This window comes from Tachyglossus aculeatus, chromosome 1, assembly GCF_015852505.1.
Source record: "Tachyglossus aculeatus isolate mTacAcu1 chromosome 1, mTacAcu1.pri, whole genome shotgun sequence".
NCBI classification, from domain to species: domain Eukaryota; kingdom Metazoa; phylum Chordata; class Mammalia; order Monotremata; family Tachyglossidae; genus Tachyglossus; species Tachyglossus aculeatus.
Window position 1 is genome coordinate 39,694,904 of NC_052066.1, and position 17,784 is coordinate 39,712,687.

General features: G+C 42.6%; 1 protein-coding gene and 1 non-coding gene across 3 annotated transcripts in view; both read right to left on the reverse strand.

Moving 5' to 3' along the window:
- The window catches only part of PPM1L (protein phosphatase, Mg2+/Mn2+ dependent 1L), a 395,821-nt gene that overhangs the window by 12,386 nt on the left and 365,651 nt on the right, over positions 1-17,784 (reverse strand). The window lies entirely within an intron of this gene.
- LOC119936846 lies at positions 16,508-16,698 on the reverse strand. The gene has a single exon (XR_005453862.1). It is a non-coding gene; the product is annotated as a U2 spliceosomal RNA (small nuclear RNA).

Sequence of the window (17,784 nt, forward strand, 5' to 3'; positions counted from 1 at the left end):
TATTGCTAGAATACCTATAACCTATAATTTAGAATAGCTATAATTCTATTTGTTCTGACAATTTTGACACCTGTCTACATGTTCTGTTTTGTTGTCTGTCTCCCCCTTCTAGACTGTGGGCCCGTTGTTGGGTAGGGACTGTCTCTATATGTTGCCGACTTGTACTTCCCAAGTGCTTAGTACAGTGCTCTGCACACAGTAAGCGCTCTGTAAATACAACTGAATGAATGAATGAAACAAACAAACCCCAAAAACCTCTGTTGCTAGTTCATTCATTCTTTCATTCAGTCGTATTTATTGAGTGCTTACTGTGTGTAAAGCACTGTACTAAACACTTGGGAGAGCACAATATAACAATAAACAGACCCATTCCCTGCCCACAACAAGCTTACAGGCTAGAGGATCTTACAGTCTAGCTGGAAAAAGGAAAATTAAGAAAAAAAACCATGAGAATGTTGGCAATAGTGACCCAAGTCAAGTATCTTGTTGGATTTTGAGTATACTAGATCTCTGAAATTAATCCTGTCTTGTAGAGCTTCCTGGGCACTCCTTGTTCTCAGCAGCATGGCCTAGTGGAAAGAGCCCAGGCCCGGGAATTAGGATCCTGGGTTCTAATCTCAGCTCCGCTATTTGCTTATTGTGGGACCATGGGCAATCCACTTCATTTCTTTCTGCCTTTGTTTCCTCATCTGTAAAATGGGGATTAAATCCAACTTTCTCCTACTTACACTGAGCCCATGTGGGACGGAAACTGTCCAACATTCTTATATTGTACCTACCCCGGCACTTAATACAATGTTCGGCACATAGTATGCATTTAATAAGTACCATAATTAATTAAATGAAAAAGAGAACAAAAAGCCTATGATATGGCTAGCTTGTTTATTACCATCCAAATATGAATCCCACTGTAACAAATGCATGCCCCACATTTCATGCTCCAGAGAAGTTCTGAAATGAAAAGATAGCCACTTTGGCTCCTTGTGGGCAGGGACCTCAGATATTGTATTTTACTCTCCCAAGTGCTTATCAGAGCACTCTGACCAAAATAAGCTCTTAATAAATCCCACTGATGGATCAATTGACTTCATAAGATTGTAGTCTTGTACTAATTGAATTATCTCCCTTAGTGGAGAATGAGAGATATTGAGAGAGCTGCCTTTATGTAGAAATACCAAGAAAACTAGATAATAATAATAATAATAATAATGGCATTTATTAAGCACTTATTATGTGCCAAACACTGTTCTAAGCACTGGGGAGGTTACAAGGTGATCAGGTTGTCCCATGGGGGGGGGCTCACAGTTTTCATCCCCATTTTACAGATGAGGGAACAGAGGCCCAGAGAAGTGAAGTGACTTGCCCAGAGTTACACGGCTGACAAGCGGCGGAGCCGGAATTCGAACCCATGACCTCTGACTCCAAAGCCCGGGCTCTTTCCACTGAGCCACGCTGCATTTCCCTACAGGACATGTCCACGAGGACATCACACCTGCACCTTAAGCACAGCATGCTTAAAGCACTACCCCTCCTCTTCCCACCCAACTACATTTCTCTTCCTAACTTTCCCATCACAGTCAGCAACACTATCATCCTTCCTGTCCCTGAGGCTCACAACTTTAGCATTATCCTCTATTCCTCTCCCTCTTTCAACTCTCACTTTCAGTGTCTCATGGAATTGGGTTGACTTTTTCTCCACCATACTATCTAGATCTTCCTCTTCCTCTCCATCTAAAAGACCATTGTTCTGGTCCAGATGCTTACTATATCCTAGCTAGACTACTGTACCAGTTTCTTCACTGGGTTTTCTTCTTTCAATCTCTCCTCTTCATTCTGCTGCCTGGATTACTTTATTTAAAGACTGTTTGCAACCCATTTCTCCCCTTTCCAGAAACGTCCAAAAAATACACATCCTACTGCGTGTCAAGCAGAAACAGAAATGGTAGTTGAAGCCGAGGGAGAGAATGAGCTCTCCAAGTAAGTGGATGGAGTTGAAGAATAGAAGGGGAACCAGGACTGAGCCTTGAGGGACTCCCACAGTTAGGAGCTGGGAAGCAGAATAAAAGCCTGCAAAAGAGACTGAAGTATTATCTGGGTGTAATGTAGCTAAAGCTATAAATTTGAAGGGGAGGCTGTGAAAAGAGCATGGGACTGAGAAGAGATGTGGTTCTAGTCCCAGCTCTGGCCTTGGCTTGCTCTGTCACCTTTGGCAAGTACTTTAATCTCTCTGGACCTGTTTCTTCATCTGTAAAATGGAGATTATCATCATCATAATAATAATGAATTATCATTAACCAACTCTACATCACAGGGGTGTTGTATGAATAAAATGAGACAATGATACTAAAGTGCTTATTATTCAAATTATCCAGTATTATTATCTGTGGTGGTTTCATGAGGGCAGTGAGACTTCTTGATGGTTCATTTGTTCATTCATTCATTCACATTTATTGAACACTTACTGTGTGCAAAGCACTGTACTACGAGCTTGGGAGAGCACAATACAACAATAAATGGACACATTCTCTGCCCACAACGAGCTTCCTGAAAGCCTGGGTGTTAGACAACTTCTCCATCTCCCAACGATTAAAACATCCCTGGTTGAGTGCCATGGAAACAGAGGGGACTGATGCTGCCCTGGTGATGATGAAGGAGAGAAGGATCCAGCGTTCTCATTCCACTTTCCTGCTCTACCTACAAGTCACCACCTATAGTACTTTAAAAATCTACCAAACAATTATATTTAACGAGTGCTTACTATTGCAGAGCACCATACTAAGCGCTTGGGAGAGGACAAAACAACAGAGTTGGTAAACAAGTTCCCTGCCCACAACGCGCTTACAATATAGAAAGTGGTCTGGTCACTATTCATTCATTCATTCAATCGTATTTATTGAGCGCTTATTGTGTGCAGAGCACTGTACTAAAACTTGGAAAGTTCAGTTCAGCAATAGACACAATCCCTGCCCACAATGGGCATACAGACTAGAAGGGGGGGGAGACAGACATCATAACAAGTAAACAGGCATCAAAATAAATAGAATTATAGCTATATACAAATCAAGTAAACAGGCATCAATAGAAATAAATAGAATTATAGATATAGACATATATACATAAGTGCTGTGGGGGAGGGGAAGAGCAAAGGGAGTGAGTTGAGGTGACGGGGAAGGGAGGGGAAGCTGAGAAAAAGGGGAGCTTAGTCTGGGAAGCAATTATCGTGAACAACACTCCTTTAAGTGTTAATTACTGATATGTACAGAAGTACTGCGGGGTGAAAGTGGGATGAATAAAGGGTGAAAATCCAAGTGTAAGGGTGATGCAGAAGGAAGAGGGAGTAGGGGAAATGAGGGCTTAGTTGGGGAAGGCTTCTTGGAGGAGATGTGATTTCAAAAAGACTTAGAAGATGGAGAAAATGAATGTCTGACAGATACAAAGAGGGAGGGGAGTTCCAGGTCAGAGGTAGGATGTGGGCAAAAGGTCAGTGGCTTGTTCAATCAATCAATCATATTTATTGGGCACTTACTATGTGCAGGGCATTGTACTAAACACTTGGGAGAATACAACACAACAATATAACAGAAACATTCCCTGTCCACATGAATTTACAGTCCAGAGAAGCAGCGTGGCTCCGTGGAAAGAGCACGGGCTTTGGAGTCAGAGGTCATGGGTTCAAATCCCAGCTCCGCCAACTGTCAGTTGTGTGACTTTGGGCAAGTCACTTAACTTCTCTGTTCCTCAGTTACCCCATCTGGAAAATGGGGATTAAGACTGTGAGCCCCCCGTGGGACAACCTGATCACCTTGTAACCTTCCCAGTGCTTAGAACAGTGCTTTGCACATAGTAAGCACTTAATCAATGTTATTATTATTATTATTATTATTATTATTATTAGAGGATAGATGAGAGAGAGGTAGGCTGAGTAGATTGGCATCAGAGGAGCCAAGTGAGCATGCTGGGTTGTAGTAAGAAAGAGGAAAGATAGGAGGGGATGAACTGATTGAGTGCTTTAAAATCGACAATAAGTAGTTTCTGTTTTATGTGGAGGCGGATGGACAACCACTAGAGGTTCTTGAGGACGGGGGAACATGGATTGAACTTTTTTTAGAAAAATGATCAAAACCTTAAAAAGTTTTGAGTGGAAAGAAAACAGCAGGTCTGGAAATTCAATGATGCAGAGTTAATTGTTCTGGTTTTTCAGTCAGCACAGGGGAAGAATAGTTACATGAGAAGAATTATTTGATAGACTACTATTTTATGGAGATTTAAGCAACTTTTTGCTATATTTTTGGTAACAGGAGTTCGCGGGAATAGATAAAGCCTTAGGGAGATGACAGAGGGGGAAGAAAAGTGCACTTCACAGCTGATTTAACTGATGGTAGTTTTGTAACTTTTCCTTTCTCCCCTCCTTTTCTTGTGTTGGCCAATTCTGTTGTGTTGTACTCTCCCAAATGCTTAGTACAGTGCTGTGTATATATTAAGCTTTCAATAAATACCAGCTGATTGATTAAGGTTGTTACTGTACTATTTATATAGCTTTAATTCTATTTGTTCTGACTATTGTGACACCTGTCTACATGTTTTGTTTTGTTGTTTGTTTCCCCCTTCTAGACTGTGAGCCCATTATTGGGTACGGACCATCTCTATACATTGCCAACTTATACTTCCCAAGCACTTAGTACAGTGCTCTGCACACAGTAAGCGCTCAATAAATGATTAAATGAATGAATGAAAAGTCACTCTCACAATGACTCTGCCCTTCTGTTTGACTACCACAATGACCATCTCTCCCCACTTCTCTTCCTCTACCATTTCTTCCACAGTGGAAAATTCATACTGTATTTTATTCCTTCCTTCTTAAACACTAATATCACGCTTTCTGTCATTGCTGTAAAAATGCCTGAACTATGCATATTGGTTATTTATTAGCAAACCCTTGTTTTCTCTATAGCTGTATTTTAGATTAATCAATCAATGGCATTTATTGTGTGCTTACTGTGTGCCCAGCACCGCAGTAAGCACTTAGGTATTCATTCATTCAATAGTATTTATTGAGTGCTTACTGTGTGCAGAGCACTGTACTAAGCGCTTGGGAAGTACAAGTTGGCAACATATAGAGACAGTCCCTACCCAACAGCGGGCTCACAGTCTACAAGGGGGAGACAGACAACAAAACAAAACATATTAACAAAATAAAATAAATAGAATAAATATGTACAAGTAAAATAAATAGAGTAATAAATATGTACAAACATATATACATATATACAGGTGCTGTGGGGAGGGGAAGGAGGTAAGGCGGGGGGATAGGAAGGGGGAGGAGGGGGAGAGAAAGAGGGGGCTCAGTCTGGGAAGGCCTCCTGGAGGAGGTGAGCTCTCAGTAGGGCCTTGAAGGGAGGAAGAGAGCTAGCTTGGCGGATGTGGGGAGGGAGGGCATTCCAGGCCGGGGGGATGACGTGGGCCGGGGGTCGATGGTGGGACAGGTGAGAACGAGGCACAGTGAGGAGGTTAGCGGCAGAGAAGCGGAGGGTGCGGGCTGGGCTGTAGAAGGAGAGAAGGAAGGTGAGGTAGGAGGGGGCGAGGTGATGGAGAGCCTTGAAGCCGAAAGCGAGGAGTTTTTGCCTGACGCGTAGGTTGATTGGTAGGCACTGGAGATTTTTGAGGAGGGGAGTAACATGCCCAGAGCGTTTCTGCACAAAGAGGATCCGGGCAGCGGCGTGAAGTATGGATTGAAGTGGGGAGAGACAGGAGGATGGGAGATTGGAGAGGAAGCTGATGCAGACCCGCTAACTTGGGCTCACATAGCATCAAAGTTTATGTTGAGAAGCAGCATGGTGTAGTGGATAGAACCCAGGCCTGGAAGTCATAAGGTCATGGGTTCTAATCTCACTTCCGCCCTGTATATATGTATATATGGTTGTACATATTTATTACTCTATTTATTTATTTTACTTGTACATTTCTATCCTACTTATTTTATTTTGTTGGTATGTTTGGTTCTGTTCTCTGTCTCCCCCTTTTAGACTGTGAGCCCACTGTTGGGTAGGGACTGTCTCTATGTGATGCCAATTTGTACTTCCCAAGCGCTTAGTACAGTGCTCTGCACATAGTAAGCGCTCAATAAATACGATTGATTGATTGATTGATTGATTGATTGTCAGCTGTGTGACCTTGAGCAAGTCACTTCACTTCTCTGGGCCTCAATGACCTCATCTGTAAAATAGTGATTGAGACTGTGAGCCCCACGTGGGATAGGGACTGCGTCCAACCGGATCTACTTGTATTCACCCAGCACTTAGTACAGTGCCTGGCACATAGTTAAGTGTTTAACAAATACCACAATTATTAATTATTATTATTATTTTAAAAACTTTGCTGCTTCCGGAAGTCAATTACAGCACGTGTGCTTTTTTTTTCCTTTTAAGTAGACTATCCCTGGCACAGACATACTACATCTCGGGAACCTTCCTTCAGGAAGAATCATCTTACCTCTTTCCCTTCCCCACAGCACCTGTATATATGTATATATGGTTGTACATATTTATTACTCTATTTATTTATTTATTTATTTTACTTGTACATTTCTATCCTATTTATTTTATTTTGTTGGTATGTTTGGTTTTGTTCTCTGTCTCCCCCTTTTAGACTGTGAGCCCACTGTTGGGTAGGGACTGTCTCTATGTGTTGCCAATTTGTACTTCCCAAGCGCTTAGTACAGTGCTCTGCACATAGTGAGCGCTCAATAAATACGATTGATTGATTGATTGATTGATTGATTCTCCTGAAGGAATTCTTATTAATTCTTTCTCCAAATGTAACTTTAACAGCCACCTGCGGCAGTTGACGTGGTAAATTCACCACATCATTTTCCAGGCTCATTCTGAAACAGAACATCCTTACTGACAGCTTTATCAACACGACTTTTTGTAGTAAATGAGAAGTAGGAAACTTTTGAAGTTAATAATCTAAATGATTTCTTTTATGCACATCCCCAGCTGAAATCTTTGGTTTCTTTCAAGGCAAAGCTAAGAATATGAGGTGCCTTCTAGGTTAAAATTGAGGGACGCCATTATGAATAAATAGACATCCTTGAAGATCAGAGCAGAGAGCTTGAATGGCATCATGTGGAAATGTGTTTTTTTGTGGAAATGTGTTTTTTACTTAAATGAGTTCAAGAAATAGATCAAAGAAAGAAGTATAATGTGCAACTCAGTCCAACTTCAATATTTCATAAGCATAAAATTGAGATGGAAGGGTATCTGCTTCAGATATCGTAAGAGCAGAATTCAAAGAAAGAGCCGAGTGGCTTTTATTTCTTTTAACAGCTTCTAAAGTTCTCACTATTCACTGAATAATAATAAAGGTGCCTACCACACAAAGATAAATGGCCCTTATCTCTCAGATAGTTGTTGTAACGTGTAATTTGTGTCTGGTTCTAACCTCATCATCCATCTGAATAATACTCTAAAATATCTGCGACCCTCTTACTTATTTTGCATGTTTCTTAAAACCATTCATTTTGAAAGGGGCAGGCAACATAGTAAGGTTATTCATTATTTTATTCAACAGCTATTTCACACCTTTGATATTTCTCCCGGAAAACTTGCACAATGAAAAAGGAAAGGAGGTACAAATTTTTAATGGAAGAGGTAATTTAGCAATATTCCAGGTATCTTTGAAGGACACAGTTACAAGTAATTGAGCAAATCTATCACCACAAAAGCAAAAATAAAGAAATCAGAATAACCTGGCATAAAGCAGTGGTGACTTAATTTAGAACAGATACCATCATTATTGTATTATTATAAACTATAATAATAATAATATATATAATAACAATCATCATCATAATAATACAATAATGATGGTATCTGTTAAGCGCTTACTATGTGCCAGGCACCGTACTAAGTGCTGGGAGGGATACAAGCTAATCAGGTTGGGCCTACCCACATATGGCTCACAGTCTTAATCCTCATTTTAAAGATGAGGTAACTGAGCCACAGAGAAATGAAGTAACTTGCCCAAAGCCACACAGCAGACAAATGGCAGAACAGGGATTAGAACCCAAGACCTTCTGACTCTCAGTCCCATGCTCTATCCACTATGCCATGCTCTTTGAGGTTGAAAACAATCATTTTCTCCCTCAGTAGCAATATGCCCCTATTTCTTTCTGGATAAACGATTAGAGAATAACAACAAGACCAGCTAGCATTTATCATCATCATCATCTTTAACAGTCATATTTATTGAACGCTTACTGTGGGCAGAGCACTGGACTAAGCATTTGGGACAGTACAATATAACAGAGTTGGTAGACACAGTCTCTACCCACAATGAGCTTACAGTCTAGAGGGGGAGACAGACATTAACATAAATAAAAAACTTATAAGATATTTAGTGACACCTTCAGTATGCTGAGCAGAGGATTACGTTCTTGTGAACATATAGCAGAAGAAAATGTCAGAGTCTCAGGCCTTGAAGAGCTTATAGAAACAGGCAAGTGTAGGGACAATACCAAGGTTGCCATACAGTTTTCATAGACCTCATCCAATCATTGGGCCATAGCTCTCGATCTCCTAAGCAAATATAGCTGCCCTGAGAAGTTCATCTAGATACTTAGATTACGACTGGATGATTGGAGGCTGTGTGATCATACTCTAGACTGTAAGCTCATTGTGGGCAGGGAATGTGACTACCAACTCGGACCTCTCCAAATTACTTAATCCAGTGTTCTGCACACAGTAAGTGCTCTGCACACAGTAAGTGCTCGATAAATACCCTTAATTGATTGATTGAGGCAGTTGAAGTTGTTCTGCCTGACACTGGTGGTGGTCATGGTGATCCAGACAATACTTTTCAAAGCTGTTTTTAGTCACTAGGCCTGGGAGTGCAATAAAGGACTTGGAAGCTGGATTCAAACTATTCTTATCCACCAGTGAATCCTTAAACCCTTCAAACTCGATAATCTGAGACTATGACTGAAGGTTTTGGACACAGTCAGTCAAGAATGACTGTGATCTTGAGAAACACACATACACACACACACACACACACACACACGCACACACACAGAGGATAATAAGTTACTTTCCAGAGGTGGCTAAGTGCTATAGATTGACAAGAGACTTGAAGAAAACTGGTTATGTACTAGCCTACACTAATGAAGCCCAAAACACAACTAAAAAGTTTAATTGCCACACAGAAGTCAATGATGCCAATGAAGTCTACTACCTGGGCAGAACATTATCCAGCAATGCAGAGGCAAACAAGTACAAAACAGAATCAAAAAGTCCTGACTCTTTGCAGATTGGATGATGTTAAGATGCCCAAACAGATTCTGCTTGGTGACCCAAAACAGGATATTTGTAAAATTTGTAAAAAGTCTTCTAAACTGTCCCGTTGTTGGGTAGGGACTGTCTCTATATGTTGCCGATTTGTACTTTCCAAGCACTTAGTACAGTGCTCTGCACACAGTAAGCGCTCAATAAATATGACTGAATGAATGAATGAATAAACAAGGAGAGCAGAATGAATCTTTAAAGTGAAGCAGGGTGGGGCAGTGACCATCACAGCATTCAGGCTAATCCAATGGGTAGTATTCCTAGAGTGACGGCTTTGTGAAGATGGATATAGCAACAAGCAGTCTCAAAAACAGAGACTGGATCTCCAAACTTCCCACTCATCAGCCAAGCAAAGGAATTATCTATATATGTCCACTACGTAAAATAAATTGCTGGTCAATCAATCAATAGTATTTATTGAGCATGTACTGTGTGCAGATCACTTACAGCGTGACTCAGTGGAAAGAGCATGGGCTTTCGAGTCAGAGGTCATGGGTTCAAGTACCGGCTCCACCAATTGTCAGCTGTGTGACTTTGGGCAAGTCACTTAACTTCTATGTGCCTCAGTTACCTCATCTGTAAAATGGGGATTAAAACTGTGAGTCCCACACGGGACAACATGATCACCTTGTATGCCCCCCAGTGCTTAGAACAGTGCTTTGCACATAGTAAGCGCTTAACAAATGCCATCATTATTATATAAGCACTTGGGGGAGTACAATTCAACAGGAGTAAGTAGACATGATCCCTGACCACAAGGAGCTTACTCACTCACCGATCTTTTCGACCTCACCAGCATTTATGAATAGGACCTTATCTTCAAGAATTAGAGACAGCAAAACACACACACACACACACACACACACACAGATCTAACCTTCAAAACTCGAGACAGCTATACACACACCCTTACACACATATACACAACTGTCCTTAGTGCTCAAAGATCATGTATACATTTCAGTACATGAAGTAATATTAACAGTAACGCTACACTGACTGGGGCCTAAATTTCTTTTTTTGCATTCATGGTTAAACTTTGGGGGAGTAAGAAAAGATGGCTAGCTTTGGCTAGGACCCTTAAACTTTCTCAGTATGATCTCCTACTGAACATTAACATACCAACACAAGAACAACATGTAAGACCTTCTCACACTAACCGAAGAGAAATCAATTTCAATTCCCCCAAATGACAGAAATGCTTTGGGAGGAGATCAAAAAGGACTCTTATTTTACCCTTAGACAAGAAAGAAAAATTTGAAGTGGGATTTTCAAAACCTGTTTCTAAGTACTGCATTACTGCCCAAAGACATAATAAACGGGTACATGGAATCAACACCATTACGAGATGCACAGAAGCAAGTTGACAATGGATGTTAGTCCAATAAAACAAGTTCTAGGATAAAATGATACGAGAGTTTGATTATGATGGAAATTAAGTTGCTGTGAAATATAATTTACTGGAGAAACCGTGTGAGGTGCAGTGTGGTCTGACTGAAAGAACACAACACTGGAAGTCACAGACCTGGGTTCTAATTCCAGCTCTGCCGCTTGCCTACCGTATGAGACCCTGGCCAAGTTACTTAATTTCTCTGTGCCTGTTTTCTTGCCTATAAAATGAGGACTTAATACCTGCTCTCCTGCCGCCAGGTGGGACAGGAACTGTGTCTGATCTGATTGTATTTACCCCAGTGCTTGGTACATAGTAAACACTTTAAAAATATAGCAATTATAGGATGGTGATGATGATGATGATGAACAAGTCACACCAATGGAAAACATCACCTTGGAACTAAGGAAAGTGCTTTGTCTCCTGGGATCTTCATTCACATGATTTCCACAACCAACACCTATTGTTATGTCATCTCAGTATATAAACATACCCACATAAAGCTGTCTTGAATATGCACTCAGTCCCACACCTCCCAAAATCTTATTACTCTTCACTTTGTATTACCAGCTGCCCCAAACTGCTGTGTCACAAAGCCTAACAGTTCTCTCAAAACAAAGATGCAGCAGATGGCAGTGAGCATTAGTCCACTGAAAAAGTACAGAGCAAGCACTGACTTGCGTTCGTAATTATAATCCTCACTGGTCACTAGTCTGGTATCTGTTAATTCTATTTCCAATTCATTTTCTAATCCCATCTGCAGCTATTTTTGATCTTCCTTGTAGTGTCCTTCCAAAGAGTAATGCTGGAGATACTATTTTTACATTACCTTGAAAAAATGAGGAATGCACTTTTTCAGTCTAATTCATTATATACATGGCAGATGGGATGTAAATGGGAATACTATTTATATGAATAGTGCAGGCCACTCCAAGAATAGGAAATAACTTTTGCTGCACATAATGTTGACTTTTAGAACGAGTTCAGTTTTCACACTAGCCCAAAGCAAATAATAGGTACAACATGGGTTATTAAGTACAGTAATTTTTATCTATAACGTGTTTTTATTATGTGACTTGGATAGAATATGATGGAAAAATAGGGGAACGCAATGCTTCAACTGGGTGATGAATTAGCTATAAAGCAATGTGGCTCTTTTAGTTCATTAATACTTGATAGGGAATTACCTGTAAGGATTTAAAAATCTGGCTACAAAAGTTTTACTGGAAATCAGGAGCTTTAAAATGCTATAGATTAGTGTTTCTGGTACAGAAAATACAATCTTTCGTACAAAACACAATGTAGGCTTCTTGGAACAAGAACAAGAACATTGCACCTCATAGGGTTTCTCCAGTAAAATATATTTCACAGCAACATAATTTCCATCAAAATCTAACACTTTATCCTACAATTTGTTTTATTGGACTAACAGCTATTGTCAGCTTGCTTCTCTGCATTTCGTAATGGCTTTGATTCTAAAGGCTTCTTTAGAAACAGAAATCCAACAGCTGCTAATGTTCTCCATTTAACTGATTTCAGAATCAATGTATTTATTGAGCACTTACTGTGTGCAGAGCACTGTACTAAATGCTTGGGAGAGTATAAAGAGTTGGTAGACATGTTCAACAACCACGAGCTTACAAACCAGAGGGAAGACAGACATGAATATAAATAGGTAAATTACAGATATGGACATAAGTGCTGTGGGGCTGAGGGGTGGGGTGAATATCAAGAGCTAAAGGGTACAGATACTAGTGCATAAACGATGCAACAGGGATAAGAAGTCAGGGAAAAGAGGGCTTAATGGGCAAGGCCTCTTGGATCTATCTTTTCCCCTAAACTCTTGTTTATAATAATAATAACAATAATAATAATGATGGCATCTGTTAAGCGCTTTCTATGTGCCAAGCACTGTTCTCAGCACTGGGGGAGATACAAGGTAATCAGGTTGTCCCACTTGGGGCTCACATTCTTAATCCCATTTTACAGATGAGGTAACTGAGGCACAGAGAAGTTAAGTGACTTGCCCAAAGTCACACAGCTGACAAGTGCCCGAGCCAGGATTAGAACCCACCACCTCTGACTCCCAAGCCCTGGCTCTTTCCATTCATTCATTCATTCATTCGTATTTATTGAGCGCTTACTGTGTGTAGAGCACTGTACTAAGCGCTTGGGAAGTCCAAATTGGCAACATCTAGAGACAGTCCCTACCTGCTTCTCATTCAGTTTATCACTGAAACAATCAATTCATCAATAGTATTTAGTGAGTGCTTACTGCATAAATAGCAGTATCTGTAGCACTTGGGAGACTACAGTACAATAGAGCTAGCAGACATGATAACTGCCCTCAAGGAGCCCACAATCTAGTTGGGGAATCAGACATTCATTCATTCAATCATATTTATTGAGTGCTTACTGTACTAAGCGCTTGGGAAGTACAAGTCGACAACATACAGAGATGGTCCCTACCCAACAACGGGTTCACAGTCTAGAAGGGGGAGAAAGAAAACAAAACAAAACATGTTGGCAAGTGTCAAAATCGTCAGAAAAAAAATAGACATTACAATGAATTACAGATAGGGGAAGGGGCAGAGTATAAGGTTATGTTCCTAAGTGCTGTGGCACTTGGTGGGGTGGGATGAGAACCAAAGTGCTTAAGGGGTACAGATTCAGGGGCATAGAAGACACCGAAAGGAGGGTGGCTAGGGTTTGTCAGGGAAGACCTCTTGGAGGAGATATGATTTTAGTAGGTCTTTGAAGATGGGGATAGTGTTGATCTGTCAGATGTGAAGAGGGAGGGAGTTCCAGGCCAGAGGGAGGATGTGGGTAGGGTTCAGAAGTGAGATAGATGACCCAGAGGTACAGTGAGTAGGTTGTTGTGGAGAGTGAAGTGTGTGGCTTCACTCCAGTGGCTACCAACCAACCTACGCATCAGGCAGAAACTCCTCACCCTTGGCTTCAAGGCTCTCCACTACCTCGCCCCCTCCTACCTCACCTCCCTTCTCTCCTTCTACAGCCCAGCCCACACCCGCACCCTCTGCTCCTCTGCTGCTAATCTCCTCACCGTGCCTCGTTCTCACCTGTTCTCACCTGTCCCGCCATCGACCCCCGGCCCACATCATCCCACTGGCCTGGAATGCCCTCCCTCTGCCCATCCCCCAAGCTAGCTCTCTTCCTCCCTTCAAGGCCCTACTGAGAGCTCACCTCCTCCAGGAGGCCTTCCCAGACTGAACCCCCTCCTTACTCCCCCCCTCCACCCCCCTCCATCCCCCCCGCCTTACCTCCTTCCCTTCCCCACAGCACCTGTATATATGCATATATGTTTGCACGTATTTATTACTCTATTTATTTATTTTACTTGTACATATTTATTCTATTTATTTTATTCTGTTAATATGGTTTGTTTTGTTCTCTGTCTCCCCCCTTCTAGACTGTGAGCCCACTGTTGGGTAGGGACCGTCTCTATATGTTGCCAACTTGTACTTCCCAAGCACTTAATACAGTGCTCTGCACACAGTAAGCGCTCAATAAATACGACTGAATGAATTAATGAATGTGGGCTGATTTACAGTTGGAGATTAGTGAGGTAAGGTAGAAGTGGGAGAGCTGATTGAGTGCCTTAGAGTCAATGGTAAGGAGTGTTTGTTTGATGTGGAGGTGGATAGGCAAGCATTGGAGGCTTCTGAGGAGCGAAGAGATGTGCGCGGAACCGTTTCACAGGATTTTCAAGAACACAATTATTGTGTTGTAGCCAGGATGACAGTATCAGGCAAAATGACTGAGGGAGAGACCCACCCAGGCAGTTCCCAGATAGAAGGATTCTGTACCGCTGTTGCGTTTAAAGGAAAATAGATATCAAGGAATAAAGCAGGGGAGTCGCGAGTGGCCGATTTCAAATGGTGACTAAATGGCCCAGGTAAGCAGTCTCTGCAGGTGGTGGTTCATGTAGCTTCAAATAATAATAATAATGAGGGTATTTTGTTAAGCGCTATGTGTCAAGCACTGTTCTTAGAACAGTGCTGGGGTAGATACAACCTAATCAGGTTGGAAACAGTCTCTGCCCCACATGGGGCTCACAATCTTAATCTCCATTTTACAGATGAGATAACTGAGGCCCAGAGAAGTTAAGCAACTTGCCCAATGTCACACAGCAGACAAGTGCCAGAGAAGGGATTAGAACCCATGACCTTCTGACTCCAAGGCCCATGCTCTACCCATTATGCCACACCGCTTCTCTATCAGATTACATTTTGTCCAAAGCATTCGGGAAGATGAGGAATTCATCAGCCACCTAAGCGGATGAGTCAGAAGTGGATGAGAGTCATTAAGCGGAAGAGGAAAGGGCTGCTCATCCAAAGGGCAGTGCCAGAGCAGCATATGGGCTCCATCTCAGGATTCCTGGGAACCTATGGCAGGAACCGGCAGTGGTGTCCTGGATCCTGGGAAGAGATTTCCCCAACTTTAGGAGAACCAGAAACTCCTACGCTATAAGTCAGCTACCCTACCCTCACACCACTGGGTTTCCCAGTAGCCTCCTCTGCTGCCTTGACTGAGGATATACCAGCTGAGTGAGCTTCCATTCATCTGACTACGAATCCTGTGACTGGAGAGAAACAATCAACGGTATGTACTGGGCACTTACTGTGTGCAGAACACTCTACTAAGTGCTTGGAAGAGTACAGTATAACAGAACTGGTAGAGACGTTCCCTGCCCACAGTGAATTTACAGTCAAGAGGAGTTGCCCTGACACCCCTTCTGCCACCCGAGCTGAGGATGCCTTCAAAACTTTTACAACGTTAGGAAGGCCACAACTGCAACTGTTGTGACTGTTGTACTCTGAGCTGCGAGGAGCCAGAAAGTCACTCCCTTGGCCATAGCAGGCTGTAAGCTCGTTTTGGGCAGGGAATGTGTCTATTCTATTGTTCTACTGAACTCTCCCAAGTGATTGGTACAGTGCTCTGCACACAGTAAGCACTCAATAAATACGATTGCCTGGCTGACTTTTGACTCATTATATTTATCTTTATCCTTGTCTTTTTAGTGGCTTTTGCATGTGTTGTTTCATCTTTCCTTATCTATCTATTACCAACACCCTCTCCCCTACTTTTTCTTAGATTTTCAACTCTTTGGGGTCAGGGGCCTAATTCTCAACTGTGTATTTTTTCCCAGCACTTTGCACAGGGCTTTGCACAGGGAGGTGTTTAATAAATACAACAACAACAACTACTACTACTTATATGGAAGTCTTTGGGAAGAAGAGGGAGGTGCACATGATCAAAAGGTGTGATAAATCAGACATATTCACCAGATGGGCAGCAACTCGCCCTGTATCCAGCCTTTCTTGGAGCTTAACCAAATCCACAGGTTTGTGAAATCTGATTTTCCCTAAGAAAAAGCCTGATCTCTACAAGAAACTTGGAATTCTAACAGCAAGGAAATAAAGAGAAGAAGCATGGCCTAGTGGAAAGAGCATGGCCCTGAGAGTCAGATGTCCTGGGTGATGGCATTTATTAAGCACTTACTATGTGCAAAGCACTGTTCTAAGCGCTGGGAAGGTTACAAGGTGATCAGGTTGTCCCACATGGGGCTCACAGTCTTAATCCCCATTTTACAGATGAGGGAACTGAGGCACAGAGAAGTTAAGTGACTTGCCCAAAGTCACACAGCTGGCAATTGGCGGAGTCGGAATTTGAACCCATCACCTCTGACTCCAAAGCCTGTGCTCTTTCCACTGAACCACGCTGCTTCTGTAAATAAAAAGAAAAAAGAAAAAAGAAAAAAAACACCTAGCCTGGAAATACTGCAGTAACAGGCCAATGCGTGGAGGGGACGGAGCAAGCTCCCAACCCACCTCCTTTCTCCAAAAAGCTGCTTAACACAGTGTCTTCACATCGAAGACGTATCAGATATTAAACGGATAAGAACAGATACTACACTTGATCTTAGCCAAAAGGCCAAAAGGCCAAAAGGCCAGGGTTCTAATCAAAGGCCAGGGTTCTAATCCTGGCTCTGCCATTTGTTCAGCCATGTGACTGTGGGTAAGTCACTTCACTTCTCTGTACCACTGTTGCCTCAGCTGCAAAATGGAGATTCAATACCTGTTGTCCCTCCTACTTAAGACTGTGAGCCCCATGTGGGATAGGGACTGTGCCTAACCTGATTGTTATTTTATCTCCCCAGTGTTTAGTACAGCCCGCCACCTAAAACTCAACATGTCCAAGACTGAACTCCTTGTCTTCCCTCCCAAACCCTGCCCTTTCCCTGACTTTCCCATCTCTGTTGACGGCACTACCATTCTTCCCGTCTCACAAGCCCGCAACCTTGGTGTCATACTCGACTCCGCTCTCTCATTCACCCCTCACATCCAAGCCGTCACCAAAACCTGCCAGTCTCAGCTCCGCAACATTGCCAAGATCCGCCCTTTCCTCTCCATCCAAACCGCTACCCTGCTCGTTCAAGCTCTCATCCTATCCCGTCTGGACTACTGCATTAGCCTTCTCTCTGATCTCCCATCCTCGTGTCTCTCCCCACTTCATGCTGCTGCCCGGATTGTCTTTGTCCAGAAATGCTCTGGGCATGTTACTCCCCTCCTCAAAAATCTCCAGTGGCTACCAATCAACCTACGCATCAGGCAGAAACTCCTCACTCTCGGCTTCAAGGCTGTCCATCACCTCGCCCCCTCCTACCTCACCTCCCTTCTCTCCTTCTCCAGCCCAGCCCGCACCCTCCGCTCCTCTGCCGCTAAACTCCTCACCATGCCTCATTCCTGCCTGCCCCGCCTTCGACCCCCGGCCCACGTCCTCCCCCTGGCCTGGAATGCCCTCCCTCCGCACATCCGCCAAGCTAGCTCTCTTCATCCTTTCAAAGCCCTACTGAGAGCTCACCTCCTTCAGGAGGCCTTCCCAGACTGAGCCCCCTCCTTCCTCTCCCCCTCGCACCCCCTCTCCTTCCCCCCGTCTTACCTCCTTCCCTTCCCCACAGCACCTGTATATACGTATATATGTTTGTACATATTTATTACTCTATTTATTTATTTATTTTACTTGTACATA